We start from the raw sequence: 18,865 nt of genomic DNA, 5'->3' as shown, positions 1-18,865 counted from the left end.
CGCCTTGAGTAATCCAGCATCCACATGTTTCATGCAAAACCCACACACTGATTAATGATCAGATTCATAATTTTTTCCAAACGCGCATTATTATATTTTAATGTGAAACACAAAAGGAGACATTTTGAAGAATGTTAATGCTGCACGTTTTTCATAGAAATGTTTCATAAAACCTTTCATAAAAGAAAGTCATATGACTCTACACATGAAGTCATAAATACACATATGATAACACTTAACAACAAAGCAAACATTATTGTGTGCATTGGGTAAGTAAGGTATAATGCACCGCTAGCTGTGCATTTAATGATTTTAATGCACGATGTGGAGGCCAGGTGGTGCCTCCGGTGCCTATGCATTATCCCGCTTATACCATGGTCCTTTGCCAGCATTGACAAGTTAAAGCTTTTAATTATGTTTTAATATATGACTGGACAGGTAAAAATGACAGTTATTTTCTACACATGAAAATAGAGGGTCAAGTTATCTTTACTTGACCCTCTAACTCTAGCACTATCTATTCTAATTGTATTTTATCTATGTCTTTTTATTAAAAAATAACAACAATAATAATAATAATTATCTGTACTGCGTTAGGCTAACCAAGACTTGTAATAGCACTTGCACGTTGTTGCTCTTTTGTTGGTTTTGATTGCTTCTTATGTCCTCATTTGTAAGTCGCTTTGGATAAAAGCGTCTGCTAAATGACTAAATAAATAAAATAAATAAATTTTCATCAGTTAGCGCTAGCATTCTGCCCGCTTCAAATCAGACACAGAGATGAAATAGTGAGGTAAGATCACATTTATTTTAATGAGTTATTGCATTTAATTAAATCAAATAAATGCAATAACTCATGCAAATAAATGTGATATCTCTCTACAAACAATGAAGCTGTTTAGTTACTTCAAAAGCAGTGATTTTACCACCTCGTTGCTGAGGAATGTAATGGAGCTATTTTATTAATAAAAGTTACGGGGCAACATTGACAACAAGTTTCTGTGTGTGCGCAACGCAATCTGCAATCTCCGACCTCTCTCTGTGTTTGTGTGTGTGTGTGTGTGTGTGTGTGTGTGTGTGTGTGTGTGTGCCTGTTTGTGTGCAAGTGATGTGTGTGGATTTGTGTGCATCAATTAAAGCAGCACATTAATATAGAATGGTGATTAAACTGAGTTGGAACTACCTGTGCATTAAACAGACCACAGTATAACTAACAATAACCTAACATAAAGTAACCATTGTGTTCACTGTTCATTCACAATCCACCTTTCATGTCAAAAACTAATTATTATATCAAATATTCAATTATCTAGAAAGAACGTCATTTAGAATGACACAGGAGTGAGTAAATTGTGACATTTAGGTTTCATTTTTGTGTGACTGTTCCTTTAAAGATTCAGTTAAGGACAAAGGTTTTTAGCTATCTGTATCTCCACTGGCCAGAGGCATCTGTAACACTATCATGTAAGTGTAGAGACAGCGATATGACACATTCATTTACAATACGGCATAAACAAGAAGCTAAAATAAGATAAGGGCAACAGAAAACAACAAGCATCTGGAAGGTAGATGACTCGTTGTTCTGAGAACAACAATACAGGGTAGTAAAATTTTATTGATAGCAAAGGTTCAGGCACACAATGTGAGCAACAATAGAGCAATAAGAGCTAATAGTTATTTCTTGCACCTAAGGACTGTAATACACAATAGGTCAGGATATCCAATGCTAAGGCGTAGACTTTCAGTAATAACAGAGATCTCTGTGCGACAGGTAAAGTCCCAGAGAGAGAAACCCCTCCACTCAACAGCCGGCTAATGGGAGGTCAGAACAGGATCCTTGTATCTTGTAACGCTTGAGCGCTAGTCATATGCCTTTGCCATAGTGACTCATAAAGTTGAAAAGAACCGTGACTAATATGACTCAGAATGTAAACATAATGAACAAACCAAAGAGCATTGAAAATCTCCCTTCTGTTTAGACAAGGAACGGCAAGGACCCAGTGACAGTTGTGTTGGCAGAGAGGAATCAGCTGACCTACTTTCATGATCCCAGAGTCTTGATGGAGCTGTTGCATAAATAAACGAATGTATTGAGTTTAAAAGTTGGATTGGTAATCATACAACAGAATTTTGGACTGTTTGTATGAATTTCAGTTTTTTTTGTAAATGTGTTGTCTGTCCTGTTGTGTGTAACATTTCCAACTAGGGGCCAGTTTTACTAAACAGAGCAAATTAGTGTGAGAGCACAATTCCAAAACAGCACAGATGGGAGAATTTATGCAGGTGATTCACTAACAATGCGCAAATTAGAGAATACAGGCGCAACATCTCATTTACATATCGATAAATGAGATAAACGCAATATACCAAGCGCAGCGCAAAGTAGCATAGTCGCAAATAAAGAATGAAGAAATAAAGAAGCCACAGTACGTTGAAAAGAACCGGAGGGCAAAAAATGAAGGGTTGCAAGACGTTTTGATAGACCTGGTATTGCGTGACTCCTAGTTGAGGGCTCCAGGTCATCTTTTATTTTTTTGAAGCACATTAAAATAACATGGCTTGGCAAACATTATTTTCAGATAATGTGTTCTTCTGGGATTCCAAATAAATTAATATGTGTGGAAAAATCCTCTCCCTTCTGCCACTGCTCTCTGTTCTCTGCGGTGCCTCCTCATTGCAACAACAATTGCAGCCATTTCAAGCGCAAAATGGTTTAAGACATGCTTTTTTTGGGCGTTAAAGAATGGCGCAAATACCAGTAATTTGACGAGCACAAACATTGGGTGTTGCCAGGATGTTGTTAGGCAGTTGCTAGGGTGTTCTGGGTAGTTGTCATGTCTTTGCCAGTTGCCAGGTCGTTGCTATGCAGTTGCTAGGGTGTACTGGGTGGTTGCCATGTTTTTGTTCAGTTGATAGGTCATTGCTATGCAGTTGCTAGGATGTTTTGGGTGGCCAGGTTCTAGGTCGTTGCCAGGCCATTGCTATGAAGTGGCTAAAATGTTCTGGTTGGTTGCCAGGGTGTTGCTATGAAGCTACTTGGTTGATCTGAGTGTTTGCTAGGACATTACACTGCAGTTGCTAAGGTGTTTTTGGTTTGCCAAACTGTTGCTATGCCATTGCTAATGTCGTCTTAGTGGTTGACACAGTTTTTATCACCTGCAAGATCAAATCATAAGTTTGAGCACTTTGAAAAATAACAGCACACCTTCCCTCAACATGAGTTATGGTCTAACGATGAATGGGCCACCGAAGGTTATCTGTTTGTATAAATCCCTGCACACTGATGTGTACTTACTGTAATGTAAGTGTGTAAATTGACTACACTCAGTGGCACTATATAACGCTGCAGGGAGAAGTGTATCAGGATGTGGGATGTGGCTCAGAGCTTCTCAGATTTAGTTTGCAACACAAGTAGTGTGACACACACACACACAGCCTTACACATGCAGCACAGCATTCACTTGTGTTTATACCTGTTTTTCACCCACTTCCTGTCAGCAAAGAGAGTACTTCCTGTTTTTATGTGGCTCCTGCGGTTACACGTTAATTCTGGATTAATTTGTTTTACTATATGTGACCTCTGTGTGGCATAGATCAACACTGTTTTTCAGCTGTAAACAAAGAGCTGTTGGACAGACTCATCAGTTTTACCTGCAAGAAACTCAAGGAGCTCAAATCTGACAATACAGCCATTTACTAGAAAAAAAAATACCAGAAACAAAATGTAGTTTTAATGTTGTACTAAATTTTAAAGTATATGCTAATGTAACTAAATTTCAAGTCTACATACGCAAAAATGCTATTTTGCTACATGGGACATATTTTGCATTCAAGCCCCAGGTGAAAAACAAGTGCACTTCCGTAATGTACTTAAAATGTTCTATTTTCACGCACTAATTTTGTACTTAATAGACTAAAAATTATTCTTTATTTTTAATAGAGTATGTTAAAAGCACAGTTCAGTTCATATTCATGGTGTCTTAAAATTACACAGCTGAGTACACTTAGATGTTCTTAAGAAGTACTAAAGAATATGTTTTTAGTGTATTAAGTAGAAAATTAGTATGTGAAAATAGTGCACTTTAAGTACATTATGGAAGTGCAATTTTTTCACCTGTTTGGTTTTCTCTAGCAAAAAATATATATACTAAAATGTATTGTAAATACATTTATTTCATGCTAAGTATACTGCATATACATTTATATTTATGTGCTTAATAAAGAAATCCCAGCAAATATACTAAACTGATAAACTTAAAGTCTGCTAAATTGGAAAAACTAATTTTGTGCTTAATGCCTGCAGAAGAAGGCCGTAGTCCAGCTGCAGATTCACTAAAGTATATTTGATTGAGTTAAAGTGGAACTATTACACATATAGCCTACTACACTTTAAATATCGTCCATCTAAAGACTGATATTATTCAAAGATCATACAATCCTCATCAATAGTGACATATTTTAATAATTAAGAAGTGTGCATTGTGTACAAGTACTACTCAAAGTAAAGATTAAGTCTAACTTTTATATCAGTAAAAAGATTTTGATTATATTTAGTATGAAATAATTGTATTTTAAATATATAACTTTTTTCTAGGGTTGTCTTGCATTTATTATGCCATTTTCACATTGACTTTTGGTTTGGTTTCATTTTTGCTGTGAAGCGGCCTGTACAGATGTAAGGGAAAACTCGTGGTTATGAAGAAACCGTAGGAGGAACAATGGCTCGAAAAAGGACACCTGTCCTCCCCTGCTCGACTTGGGAAGGGTAAAGTACACGTAAGTTACCCGTTACGGCATTAGTCACTGTAAAAGCAGAGTATTTTACCACTGGCGGAAATGCTTGTGTGAGAACGTTACAGTATGATTGGCATTTTAAATGAAGAAAAATCATTAGCAAAGAGCCATTCTTTTCTGCCGTATTTAATGCACATACCCTAAGACCCCTCACAGCTTTTCACACATAGATCTATTCACAGAAACTCTTTCATCTCGGCTGCATCCATCTCTCCGTTCACACATAGCTGAGACAAAAATGGCAGCCATGTCTAAAATGGCATTTGGTGTGAAGACAAGACTCATTACAACCCTCCTTTGATCATACTGCATTTTACAGAAGAACAGTACGTACTTGCACTTAAAATTTCATGCTCTCCATCTTTCTTTCAAGAAGACAATTTGTCCTCCTGCACTGCTTTGGCAAGAAAAAACCATCTGAAGGCATGAATGTAAATAGAACATAGGTCTGTGGTTTATGGGAGAGAGCCTACGCAATAAACAACAAAGGGCCTACGTATTACAGCAAAAGCCTACGCTAAAGGGAAATCGCACACTTATACGCAGTGATGTTTATTTGTGTTGCCATTGTGGGCCGCTCTCTATTGCCGCACCGCTGAACTGCAGGCCTGAGAGGAAGTTTCCAGTGCGGTTATCATGACGAGGGTCGTGGAGTCCAGGACGTTCATGCAGGAAGTTTTAAACACTTTCTCATATATGTTCTATTATATATTTTGGAATGTTTTGGGGGTTTCATTTGTTATAATAACTATATTGATTTATTTATACTTAGGGTATTATTAGCAAGATAAGTATTGAAATTCGGTGTGAAACTCAATGACAATCAGACATTAAAATATTGAAAACATTCCAGACTTTTATTGAAGGCGAGAGATATAAAGATATAAACTTGCAGTTTTTCTCGCAATTTCGAGTTTACATCTCGCAATTCTGATTTTATCGCAATTGTGAGTTTATTTCTTGGAATTCTGACTTGTTTCACAGAATTGTGCGACATAAACATGCAATTGGGAGTTATAAAAGTCCAATTCTGATGGAAATAGTAGTTTCTTACAATTGTGTGTGAGATATGAATACAAATCTCAATTGAAATCTCAAGTTGCAATTACCCTGTTGTATTTTTTTATTCGGTGGCAGAAATGGGCTTTCATATGTTGGTGAGATTTGCATGTGTATGCAGTTAATGTGCAATGTGTCATTGTGTTTGTGGCGTATGTGATGGTGATCAGAGCTGCTTCTTTAAAAGGGTCACTCCTGAAGCGCTCATGCTTGACTTTCCCTTCTGTCTCCTTCACTCTCTCCTGTTTATCTCAACAGTGCTAAGAGAAATGACATCCAAGAGGGACAAACATTTGTCCAGATGAGCTGCGGTAACAGGATTGTGTTTGGACAGGAGCTCCTCTCTGTAGGGAACAAGGTGACAGTTGATCAGCTCAAGCACACTTAATGTGACGCAAACTAAGATCTGGGGATGTAAATGTTATTCAGTGTTATTGGTCAAACCATGCGTGCACACAAAGGTTGACAGATCCTCCCTCTGTAGTGATGACGTCTAAACCACACCATGTTATTTTGAGACAGGTATATTAGACGCATGTTGGCAGCGTTTCATAACTTGTTTACTGAGACGCTCTCATCGCATCTCCCCTATAGATTGTATTTATAGACTGGACACAAGAACCACATGAGGGAAGAATCAGTCAAAACTGTCTACTCAAAATTTCAAGTGCAGTTAGAAATGCTTGTGTTGTGGAACAAAATATAATGTTGTAATCTACAGTATTAATTTTGAACTTGATTGATGTAACTTATTAATTTCTACCTAGTATTTGCTACATAGAAACATGCTTAAAATCATTTATAATACCTCCTAGCAACCATTCAAAACACGCCAGTAACCAAACTGCATAGCAGCATTCTTAAATCACTCATAATAGACCCTTTTTCTGTTAGTAAACATTGTGATGTTTTTCTGCGGACGGAGCTTAGTTGGAGGCAGAAAGATTCCCCTGACCACTTCAATAACGCTAGCTATGAAGTTTGTTAGTATTTTTTTAACAATGACTGGAGAAAATCCTACATATGTAAGGTCACTCACTGCCCGGGACCGAGATTGTTATTTGAAAAGGTTAACTTTAACGGACGAAATCAGATTGGCCGACCCGTACACGCTCACTCAAAGCTTGGACGATCTGACAGGATTCCCTCTGGTTGAGTGACTCACATCTAACATGTATAGTAAAGACAAACTCACCGTGACTATCTAGTCATGAACAAGTATATGCATTTCAATTTCAGCAGGCAACTATTTTTACAGCTACATTATTATTTCAGCCACAATTAATCACAACAATGTATATACAATTACAAATGATTAAGCATATAAAATCGTCAGTTTGTTGTTTTACGCACAGACACATACACGACATAGTCGTGAGATGCATAAGAAATCTTTAAACGCACCCATAACAGCAAAAGACAATACTTTGTTGAACCTTTTCTGATAACAAGTGTGTGCTTTTTTGACGATCGTTTCTGTCCAGTCCGCTCGTTTTATCGCGTTTAATCATAGCTGTCATTGTTTTTTTGTCTGGCAGTTGCAGCAGGTAGGCTGTATTACGTCGATTCTGCCAACATCACAACAAGATGATATTTTAAACTCCTTGTGTAGCCGAATCTGCGCTGGTTTGAATTGGCCGCCTCCAGTTTTCCCTTTGCTTTGCCTCCAGTTAGCGCTGTGACGTAATTGTGACAGGGTCTATACCTTAGCAACCACCTAGCAACCATTAAAAACACCCTAGCAACTAAACTGCATAGCAACATTCTTCAATCACTCCTGATACCTTAGCAACCACATAGCAACCTCTCAAAACATCATAGCAACTGCAAAGCAACATTCTTAAATTACTCATAATACCTTAGAAACACCCTAGCAACTATTTAAAACACCATAGCAACTAAAATGCATAGCAACATGTTTAAAATAATCAGAACACTTTCGCAACCACTTAAAACACTATAGGAACTGAATAGCAATCAGGGATTACCTTGATCTGAAACTTGTCAAGACATCTTTTTTTCTTTCTTTTTTTCTGCACCACTTGTTGTAACCATAGAAAAATAACCTTAATGGTTTTTAAATTTCTTTATCCAAAATGTAATTTCTTTTCTTTCTTTCTTTTCATGACCCTGATATATGAATGTGAGTTTCACCGCTGTATTGTTGACATAATATAATTTGATTTGTCTTATTGTTAAAATGTCTAACTTCATTGCAGATTCTCTGAAGTGAAACGTTTGAGGATTCTAAAAATGAACCACATGCAGAACTTTCTTTGCGGTTCTGATGATTCATCCAACCAAGAGTTCAAGTCGATGACTGTATCTCTAACCAAATTCAACTGGTATTACAGTACTGTTCATGCACACGCTTTTAATCAGTCAAACAATTTTCAACAGCCTACCTCAAATGTGTTTATGATTGATATGGGCTCAATCAAAACCACATTCTTGCTCATTTTACAGAGAGGAAAACATTGGGCAACAACAACGTTTAGCATTAGATAACTAAACACCCAGTTCAGGGGGGTTAAAAGATGAGAAAAGATGGCATCAGTTTCAAGGCTTTTGATTCATGCGATCTGGGTACTTCATCGAGGTGAACTCTTTGTTCAGAAAGACAAATCGTCTTTTAGGTACACTAGATAAAGGCTGCACTTTATTCTTTATAAAGGAGTTCAGAGCTCAGATAGGGCATCCGTCTGGCTCTCGTCTGCTTTCCTTTGGTCTTTTAAAGGTGGAGGCCCCTTGTCTTTGCTCTTTGGTTGGTTATTTAAGAAGTTCCTCACCTCCTGACCCCAGTCCTGAGAGACATGCTCCAGTATACACTTCTCCAACAGGGGGAGGTCAAAACTTAGAAAGTGGCAAATGCACTCCTATGCAGAGATGGGGATTTTTTTTTTTTACAGAAATGATAGAATAAGTGGAAAGAGATCAACTGATTTCTCTGGTTTGTATTTAAATTTAGGAGTGGTAGTGAGAGTGGTTGGTTACCAAGTGGTTTACAATTATGTTTAAGTTTTTTAATGACAAAAAGTGTATTGCAGGTATTTTATTGTTACTCTAATATGCTGTAAAACTGATAACTTGAAAATGAGTTTTAATTAAAGTCCAGTATATAATTGAATATATTTAAATCAATGTGACTAAATTAGGTTATGTCAACAAATACTGGTCATATCAGGTTGAAAAAAATCCTTGAAGGCACCAACAGAAACTCCTTTTATCCTTTTTTTGTTCTCTAATTAATTAATTTATTATTTACATAAAACTATTTTCTATTGCTACTGTCAACTACTAAATAAATTTGAATTAAATATTATTTTAAACAAAATTTTTTTTCATATTTAAACAAATATTATGTTTATTTTAGATTTTATTTATTTGTTTGTTTATTTTAAATTGACCCTTATGACCACATCCACCATCATGGTCAGATGCTTTTGCTAAGCTTGTTGTGCTGCATTTTGGGATCGCTTAAAATTTTACATAACGTTCTTATGGTCTCTGTTGTTATCTTCAAAATAAAATTAAAATGTAAAAGTAAATAATCCCAGTGAGATTATATTTTAGCACTGCTCAATAGAAATTTCAAATCTGGCCCATGCTGGATTGGTGCTGGTCTAGCTAGTTGACTATGATAGCCATGCTGTTCACCAGTTGGTGAAGTTGGTCAGCCAGATGACAGACTGGTTGGCCAAAGGAAGTCATACTGGATAGCTAGTTATGAAGCCGGTTGAGGACCAGCATGTAAAACACAACATATGTTGTTGTTTTAAGAAACCTTCTCTGTCTGCAAGTTGTCCAGTTTTCAGCTCTTCTTAATTTCATTTAATGTTGAGAGTGCAGATTACGCCTCCTGCTAATAGCCGTGTAAAGACATCAGCATCTGCTGCCTCTGATCCAGGCCCAGTATCGAGTTACGTGCTAATGTATCCTCATTACTGCACAAAGAGGGTTCAGTGAACTTCAGATTCCTGACGTATCTCAGCTGGCAGTTGGGTGATAATCTGTAAACTGTTTGTAAACCCTGATTCAGGACCACACTGATTACATCTAGACTCAGATAAGACAAATCGTTCCTGTCGAGTTTGTAACAGAGCTTGAATCTCGCTGAACTCGTGTAATATGAAAACATTCATTAGTTCTCTCTTACTGTTAGTCCAAAAATCGTTCATTTATTCCATTATTCCAGTCTTTGTATGATGTTATATATTTTTTGTTACAGTTTATGTCCCTATTTACGTTGAGTGAATGGAAAAGTGCAGCCTGGACATTCTGTAGAATAAGGCGACGTGAAAATTGAGTTTTTTTTGTGAACTATCCTTTTAAGAATTATTTGCATAATAAGTGCTTTAGCCAAAATTTGCACAGCACGCTCATAGACTCGAATAGGTTCATGTGGGCTTACTGGTTTATAGTATAAAGTTCAGTTTGAAATTCTGTAAATAAAATGTCTTTTGCAGCCGGTCATTAAGTGAATGATCTGTTTTCATCCACAGACGTGACCATTTGCATTTCCACATGTAAAAATCCGTTCTGTAATTATGCCTTTTACTCGCCACCGATTCAGACGAACTATAAATCATGCAAAACACAACTGCGTCTGAGGAATGTGAAACGGTTTGCCCCGCTGCAGACACAGACAGATACACAGATCCTAGAACACACACACACACACACACACACACTCTCCTCTTACATGCTCATGCACTCCGGCACATATATACTGTCCTTTTGTCTCGTTTCACGTCCCTCAGCTGTCTGCTGTCACTCACCCCATTTCATGCTGCTGTCACAGGACATTTTCCCACAAATCTCCCACGCACATGTTCCCTCTGACAGTTCACACACGTGCCAGAAACACACAGCACACACATTCAACTCTGATGGGTCCGAAGTCGACATAAAATCAAAATGGACCCTTTGACTATTTACTACACATTTGTCAAATGTTTTCCACTAACATTAACTAGTCTAAATACTAATGGTATTAGACTATTTTAGTGGAAAACAAGACTTGAACAAGTCTTGAATTAACTTTATTTTTCTTTTCCCATTCCCAAGTGTAATATTATATAAAAAAAAACATTTGCCAGTAGGGTAAGAGAAATGCAGTGCATGAATTTACATTAGTGTTATTTTATTACCTGAAAACCAAATGTCCTGCAACACGCTTGAGCATTCGAGGAGCTATCTGAATATCAAGAGAATTTTATCTGACCAAATTAAAACACATATCCAGAGAGAATGTGCTCATGTCACATGAGGATTCATTCTGACTAACCTCTATGATAGGGTTCTGTCTGTGTGCCGCATGGTGAATACAGAGAAATCCAACTTCTCCGAAGGAACTCCCTGGAATGGAACAGAGTGCATATAATGCAGAGCCAAGACTTACTACTATCTTTGTATTCCTGCGTTTTTATCAAGTTGGCATTCATAATTACCTGATCAATCCAGTTCACTTCACACACACATGCACTCATTCGAACTCTCGTTTGTCCTCTTCGCAGAAAGTCATCTGGCCTTGAAATCATAGTGATACGTCAGCCACCAAACAAACACCCATACGCACACATGCATATCAATCAGCAGGGAATGTAAGCCAAGCTTTGCTGAGTACTGTAATCATGCTCTACTGAACTTTGTCCCAGTATTTAGTGGGACTTCTTGGTCCCTTTAATTCAGTGGCATGTGTACCCCATGCATACTTGGAAAGATGTTGATTTTACTTGGTAAAACCCTTTAAATCAGTAATCTAAAATATTATTGTACATTAAAATGAGTAATCACGAGTTATAAATAGTTATTTATATATATATATACAGTGCCCTCCAAAAGTATTGGAACAGTAAAGACAAAATTGCTCTGTTTGCTGTGGAGTGAAGAAATCTGTAAATATGATTAAAATATGAATATGAGACAAAACTACAGAATGTCACATTTTATTATTGGGTGATTCAACACACAGATGTTTTACCAGCTAAGAAGATCAACACTTTTAGAGTTTCATCCCTCTATCTGATGTGAGCATAAGTATTGGAGCAGTTGCCTCTCAGGTCTTTCTAAGTGATCAGCTGTGTCCTGTTGCATTAATGCTGCTTTCACTTGCTATCGGAAAATTCCTGTTTCCCACATCCCACAAACGGCATGGAGAAAGCTGGGGTGATGCTCTGACAATCTACTGTCCTCAGGAGACTTTGACAAAGAATTAAAGAGGCATAGTGCATCAGGACAATGACCCAAAACACCCTTCCAGTTCAGTCAAGAAGTTAATCAGGGCAAAGAAAATGGAAAGTTTTAGATTGCCCAAATCAATCTCCAGATTGTTGAAACGGCTAATAATAAAATGTGGCATTCTGTAGTTTCTGTCTCAGATTCATGTTTTTATCATATTTGCAATTGTCTTGATTCCACAGCAAACAAAGCAATTTTGTACTGTTCCAATACTTATGGAGGGCACTATATATATATATATATATATATATATATATATATATATATATATATATATATATATATAAATAATAATAATAATATACTGTTTACAGCTGTTTACAGTTTACAGCTGCAGTATGGCTTATTCAATAGCTTTAGGTCTTTTTTAGCTAAAGAAAAAAGTATTATTGAGAGAAATTATGCATATAATTTTGAAGGTATGTGAGTAGGGTAGAGTGATGGAAAACGCCCCCCCTACTGTTTTTCCCAAAATAACCACAAGATAATTTTTTATTGTAACTATGGACTACGTTGACGAGAGTGATGTAGATGTTTTCACCTACGCTTAAACTGGTGATTTACCGTAGAGAAAACGGATTTCAAATGATCTCATTTTCATAATTTTTTCAAAATGTTTGGATTTTATATTTTAAAAATTACCTCAAGTTAGCATCAGGTAGCTAGTTAGCTAGCCAGTTGCTAACAAAATGTTTCAAATGGGCTATTAGAATTTTGTAATTCATAATTATTGATTATATTCTTTTTAATTTTAAGCAAAAACTGTCTGTACACTGATTTTGCTATAAATGTTTAAAGCAAATTGCTTTGTCAGACTGGGGGGTGTTTTGCCCCATAGGTGGGGTAGAACATGCCCTTGGTATAAATAAAATTTTTGTTAAAAATCTAATAATATGAAAACTCATCATTGTCACTAAAACTATGATAACTTTTCTGAACACATTTAACTTATGTTTCACAGAAAAAAATTGCACGGTCCTTAAGGGAGGCGTTTTCCCCCTTTATGTACCCTATATAATACATATATGTAACATCTTTATTTTGCAGTGCCATCATCTTAATTTGAATACATTTCCATGAAATAATCCCCTGTAGGCAAATTTCTGTGTATCTTGTCACATTCCTGTGTGTTGAGGAGCTTATCATGTTCTTCTGATCTCTGCAGCTGTAGGAACAAGCTGAAGAAGTTGAGAAATACATGCTGGTGGTTATTCGGAAAATGTCTGTTTCACACTGGAATGAAACTTATAAGATGACAATCAAGCACATTTCACCCCCAATTCCCATTACAGGAATTCATCTAGAAGATTTCTTTCAATAATTCCCATTATTGAAACGTCGCCTAACTTTGCAGTAAGATGCATGGGGGGTTGAAACAAAAATCTGAGACCACTGAAGTGTGTCTAACCACATGCCTGCAGTGAGACATTTGCACCTTTGCAGTTTACTCATATCAGTCTTAAAACTCCCCCTTTATTTGTTTCTCCACAGGCAAAACAATGAAAAGCCCCCTCCGTTGGAGAGAGAGAGAGAGAGGGATGGAATGAGAAAGAGAGCGAGTGAAACCGAGTGAGTCATGTGTGCAGCTATGAACAACAAGGGGAAATCCTCCTATTGAGAGGCATGCGCTGTGGAAACATGCATCACTCATAGAGGTAACGGAACCGGAGGCCATACACAAACCAAAACTTTTAGCCATTTATCTGGAGACCATCTGACTTCGTGTCATGCAAAACGGAAGCACTTTTAATAACAGTAAACTGATGCAATGCAAACTACATTTCCTGAACATTTTCATATTCAAAGAGGATTTAAAAAATAAAAATTATATGGCATTTAAAGTGCATGCACAGTACATAGTGCTCTTGATCGTTCAGATTAATGTGCATGTTCTTGTCAAATGCAGCTTGAATTCTTCTTGGAGCGATTCAAATTTGTGGTTTTTCACATTAAAATACTCATCAAGCTCATCAAGTAGTAAGCACAGCCTACACAACGGAGCTATTTAGGGAAATTTCACATGAATGTCATGTGTTGGTATTCACACCGTACTTTCTGTTGCAGCACTTGTGCTAGCACTTTACTAACAAGAAACTCAGGGGGAAGCACCCCATCTGGGTTTAACATTAAAAAGGAACATTTCCTTCACATTGTTCTCATTTGCATGATTTCCACCCTGATGTTAAAAATCAGGGGTTGTAGGGCCCCAAGAGCCACAGTTACATCATATAATTTGCTTTTGTTCAGCTTCAGCAGAAATCACTATGAAGATGTCAACAGGAAGCGTATGTACTTGAATGGCTGAAAAGGGGATGAATCTCATATATATATATATATATATATATATATATATACACACACACACAACTCCATTGACTTATTTTCCAATTGTTGTTATGCAGAGAGGTGGTGAAATATTAATGATGAATACATTTGATGATAATGATCATCAAATGATCATTTGCTTTACACTAAGTGTAAAGCATGTTAAAACATGTTAAAAAAGTTAAATATTTCTGGGAAGCCATGAAAATGACTGATAAAATGTGACTCATTGTGGTCATTTTCATCATAGCATAATCATTTGGCACAGCAGTAATTTAAGGAAACCGCTAGGATGCTTACATCCTGTACAAAAATAATGAAATTACGTACATTAACAGCTGGCTCAGGATCAAAATCAGATCTGAATGGTCTTAAAATGCACTGGCTGAAAACAGGACAAAGCTGATTGCTGTTTGTTCAGGAAAATGAGCTATATTATGACTAAAAGAGCCATCTTTTTTCCTGTTAAATGCAGCGCCCCCCCAAAAAAGTGTTTAGATATTTAAGTCTGAATGTTATTGCATTAGATAATAAATTAAGAAATCAAATAGTATTTTTGAAAGACAGATAGCACAAGCAAAATGTGTGATCTGCTGTATTTATCTGCATCTTACAGCAGCTATATTTTATCATCTTTTATTTTAACTGTTTAATGTATCTTAACAGTAGAGTATAAAACATTAAGCTAAAATGTTTGCGCTTTACATTTTGTCTGTTTAATGTGTTGACAACCTCTTGTAAATCCATAAATGTGCATCTTATAGGCAAGCTGATGTTTCAGCAGAAATTAAATGTGTCTGCATTTAAATAGATTGAAGTGTGAAATGTCTGGTTTAATCAGCGGATTTCTTGACACAAAGATGGGTTAAAGGGTGTTTTATGAAAAAGGGCACACTCTGATTGTGAGTAATCCACCATGTGAAGCTCCCACCCTTTTACCAGAAGACTTTAAACAGTTTGTGTTCCCAGGCATGTTTGAGAATGTTCTGATCTACCATCAGTTCAATCATCTAACCAAGTCTGACTGTGATAACTAAAAATATCAACCACCACCACCACCAGTAAAGCTGGTCTGAAAATGAATGATGTGTGAACCTCTGAAACTTTCAATAAGCTCATGATCATGATGTGGTGTCTCATGACTCCTGTGCTTCTGACAAGAGATTCAGATCACTTACTGTATTGGTCGGATCATGCAGAACGTAGAGATGAGCTGTCAGACACCAACACAGGGGAAAGGGGAAGCCCCCTAGCAAAAACAAGACTCGTCATCTGACATACATGATAGAAATGGAAGTTTTCGGCTCAAAAACACCCACCCATAAGGGGCCTGGGTCAAATTTAGCACTCATTTCTGATAGACTGAAAGTGAACCGTTTTACAGGAGTGTATATGTGTTTTCACTCTTAATCTATCTACTTCACTCATGCAAGACGAGTATCAGTATTATTATATGTCATGCTTAAGTTTAGTGATTTGAGCAATAAAACAGCCAAAAAAATACAACAGACTTGCACCGAAGGGAGGGAAATGTAGTGTCATGTAGTGTAACCATGCACTAAATGCACTAAAAACATCACTGTGAGTTTTGCTCTGGCAAACGTAAAAGAAATAGCTCTTTATATTTACTATTATGTGTTACTATTGCAGCACATTAATTATGTGAGTTTTGCATGAAACTATTTATGTGCATTGCAACGGTGTGACTGATGTATATGGTTTATATACTTTGGAACCATAACTTTATGATCGTAAAGTAAATCAGCTATGATAGAATGGTTGGAGATGTTACTATTTTTTTTATCCAAGCTGCCTTTTTTGGTCACCCAAATTTCTCAGAGCTTTTCTCAAGGCTTCCATCTTCAGGCTTGTTGGTTTGTCTCAGACCACACATGATGGAGAACGCTGAAATTACACCAAAACAAGGGCAGAGTTTTTCCTTGAGGTAATTAAAAATGTCACATAAGGGCTCCATTATATAGCCATGGAGTTTCCTAATGAGAGGTATGGGAATGCATAGTTACAGCAAAATAGAAAATGCAAAGCATGCATTTATTGGTGAATTTATTGTGTTTTTCTGTTTTTGAGCTCCTGACAGTGACAGCTCCTGCTCACCATCCAGTTTCACAGTAGGGAGAACCTCTGAGATTCTGCTATATGTCTGTTTTTGGGTCCTGCGGAAGAAATAGTCATACAGCTTGAGGGTGAGTAAAGTATGACCATTTTCACTTTAATTTGAATTATTTCTTGAAAGCACACCAGGTTTATTCACATTCAGGCAGTAAAACACGTTCAGATTTTGGTTTGGCCTCACAGTTGTGATTCTCTGTATTATAAGGACACCCTGATCCCTCAGTAGTTGTTATTTTCCATGTGTGTCTTCATGTACAGTATGTACAGTATGTCTCTGTTCTTCTATGAATTTTCCTGCGCTGAGGTCCATGTGTCTGGGATCACACTCTCCCATCTGGTTGGCTGGAATGAAGGGCTTTTCTCCGCCCACTGCATTGAGCCACTCAGTGTCCACATGCACACATACATTCAGAAAGTCTCTTCAGCTTAACTGGAGAGAGGCCAGTTTCTAGGAAACTCTCACAGAAAGTCTCCCTCCTAGCCAATGATTAACAGGTTCCCGAGCTGACCAACAAAACAGCACTGGGGAGCTCTCTGACTTCAACTCAGTGTGCTTTCTAAGTTGTTTGATACTACCTTTGTGTTTCAGAAACAAAGAAAGAGAACAGAAGGAATTTGAAATGATGGTATAGACTAGAGTTTCTTGATTTAAACTTTTATTTTATTTATTTTGTTGTTCTTTTTTCCATTTTACATATTAATAATTTTTATTTTAGTAATTTAATGTTTTGATTAATGTTTTAAATATTTTTTTACATTTAATTTGAATAATTCAGTCATTTTTATTTTATTTTTTATTTGTTTTCTAGATATTCTATTACATATAATTATTGGTTTGAATAATTTTATTAAATTTTATTATGTAGATTTATATTTTATGTTTTTATTCTATCTATGAATTTTTATTTTATTCTATATATTTATTATTTTATTTTATTATTTAATTTATAATAAGCAGTTAATTTTTTTAAATAATATTTAACTTATTTTATTACTTCAACTTACTGTAAAACAGCTGGTGGAGGTAAAAAAAAAAATAAAATAAAAAATTATATACTAATATTGAAAGGAAAACCTGACTTATCTAGTGACCAGAATATAGAGACTTGGTTGGGTTCTTTTGGATTCACAGCTGTACATATATAGTGAGTATATATAGAAGCATCGGCTTTGTGCTGGCAAAAGAGGTTTTGAATCTCACCTATACGCTACACACTAGTGTTACGTAACCGTTCATCCTCACAGTTGTTCAACTGGTGTCTTGATGAAGTGTAGATGTGTCCCTGAGCTGCTGTGCAGAACAGAGCTTACATTGACAGTGCTGACATGCAGTTATAATTAGTTTGGAAGAGCAACTGCTCCTACATTCTCACACACACTCTCTCTTCCGCTTCCTCCCCCCTCACACACCTTGACCCTCGGTTGCATTCTTGGGGGAAGGGATTAAAGCCTGAGAGGGGGGTTGGAAGGGCAGAACAATTACCCTGAAGAGGCGTTGGGCCAGACCCCTGCAGGTAGAGCTGACAGGGCGAGACCTCAAGCTGTCATGAGCTATTAGCTAGGCAGAGACGGCCAGAGAACACACACTCAGATGGAGCAACTAAATGAAGAATAGCCTTTTTTTATAGCTTTTTTTTTTTACTTGTACTCAATATGCACTATGTGTTGTAAGTGCAGTATGGACTACATTCTGCATGCATACTACACTCACCAGCCTATACAGCAATATCCCTTCTTCAAAAGATGATTGTGAAGCGCAGACTTTAGTCACTCAATCTTTTCTATAAGAGCTGTCAGTATTTGGAACACATTACCAATTAGCATTAGTCAGTGCTTATTTTAAGTTATGACTGAAAATATGGCTGAAGACGAGCCAAATATGTGATCATTGAAAAAACGTTTTCAATCATTATTCATTAACTGCTTGGAACCGTAGTACTACTACTTGCAATGTGTTATTAATATTGGGTGTGATGTTTTATGTTAATTAGTAATTGTTTTAATTATGCCATACATTGCTTTTTTCCTGCCCATGGACTACAAATGAATTTTAGTCGATTTCAAAAATAAATTATATATTAAAGAAAGAATACACTTTCTGTTTCCAACATGACAAAAGAACCAAAATATCAGCTGTGATTTTTAACAAATCCTTCTTGTTGACCTGCCAATATTCAAGCCATTTTTATAAAGAATTGGGTATAAAATTAAATTAATATTATTATTTACTTGCATGATGGTAACTTGATGCCACTAAATTGAAAATGCTAAGTAAAGTGACAGTAATGTTGTTTGTCACTGCACACTGCATGCT

At 36.5% G+C, this 18,865-nt stretch overlaps 1 long non-coding RNA gene across 1 annotated transcript; it reads right to left on the bottom strand.

Annotated features, from left to right (window-relative positions):
- Nucleotides 1–5,628: 5,628 nt before the first annotated feature.
- LOC306845499 lies at nucleotides 5,629–11,411 on the bottom strand. Its single transcript, XR_013781991.1, has 3 exons — nucleotides 11,304–11,411; nucleotides 11,141–11,211; nucleotides 5,629–6,197 (listed from the first exon to the last, which is right to left on the bottom strand). It is a non-coding gene; the product is annotated as an uncharacterized lncRNA (long non-coding RNA).
- Between the last annotated feature and the right edge of the window lie 7,454 nt (nucleotides 11,412–18,865).

The sequence above is a fragment of the Barbus barbus genome, assembly GCF_936440315.1.
Source record: "Barbus barbus genome assembly, chromosome: 25".
Classification (NCBI taxonomy): domain Eukaryota; kingdom Metazoa; phylum Chordata; class Actinopteri; order Cypriniformes; family Cyprinidae; genus Barbus; species Barbus barbus.
Note: the sequence above shows the minus strand (reverse complement) of the source record. Positions and strands in the feature narration are given on the sequence as shown.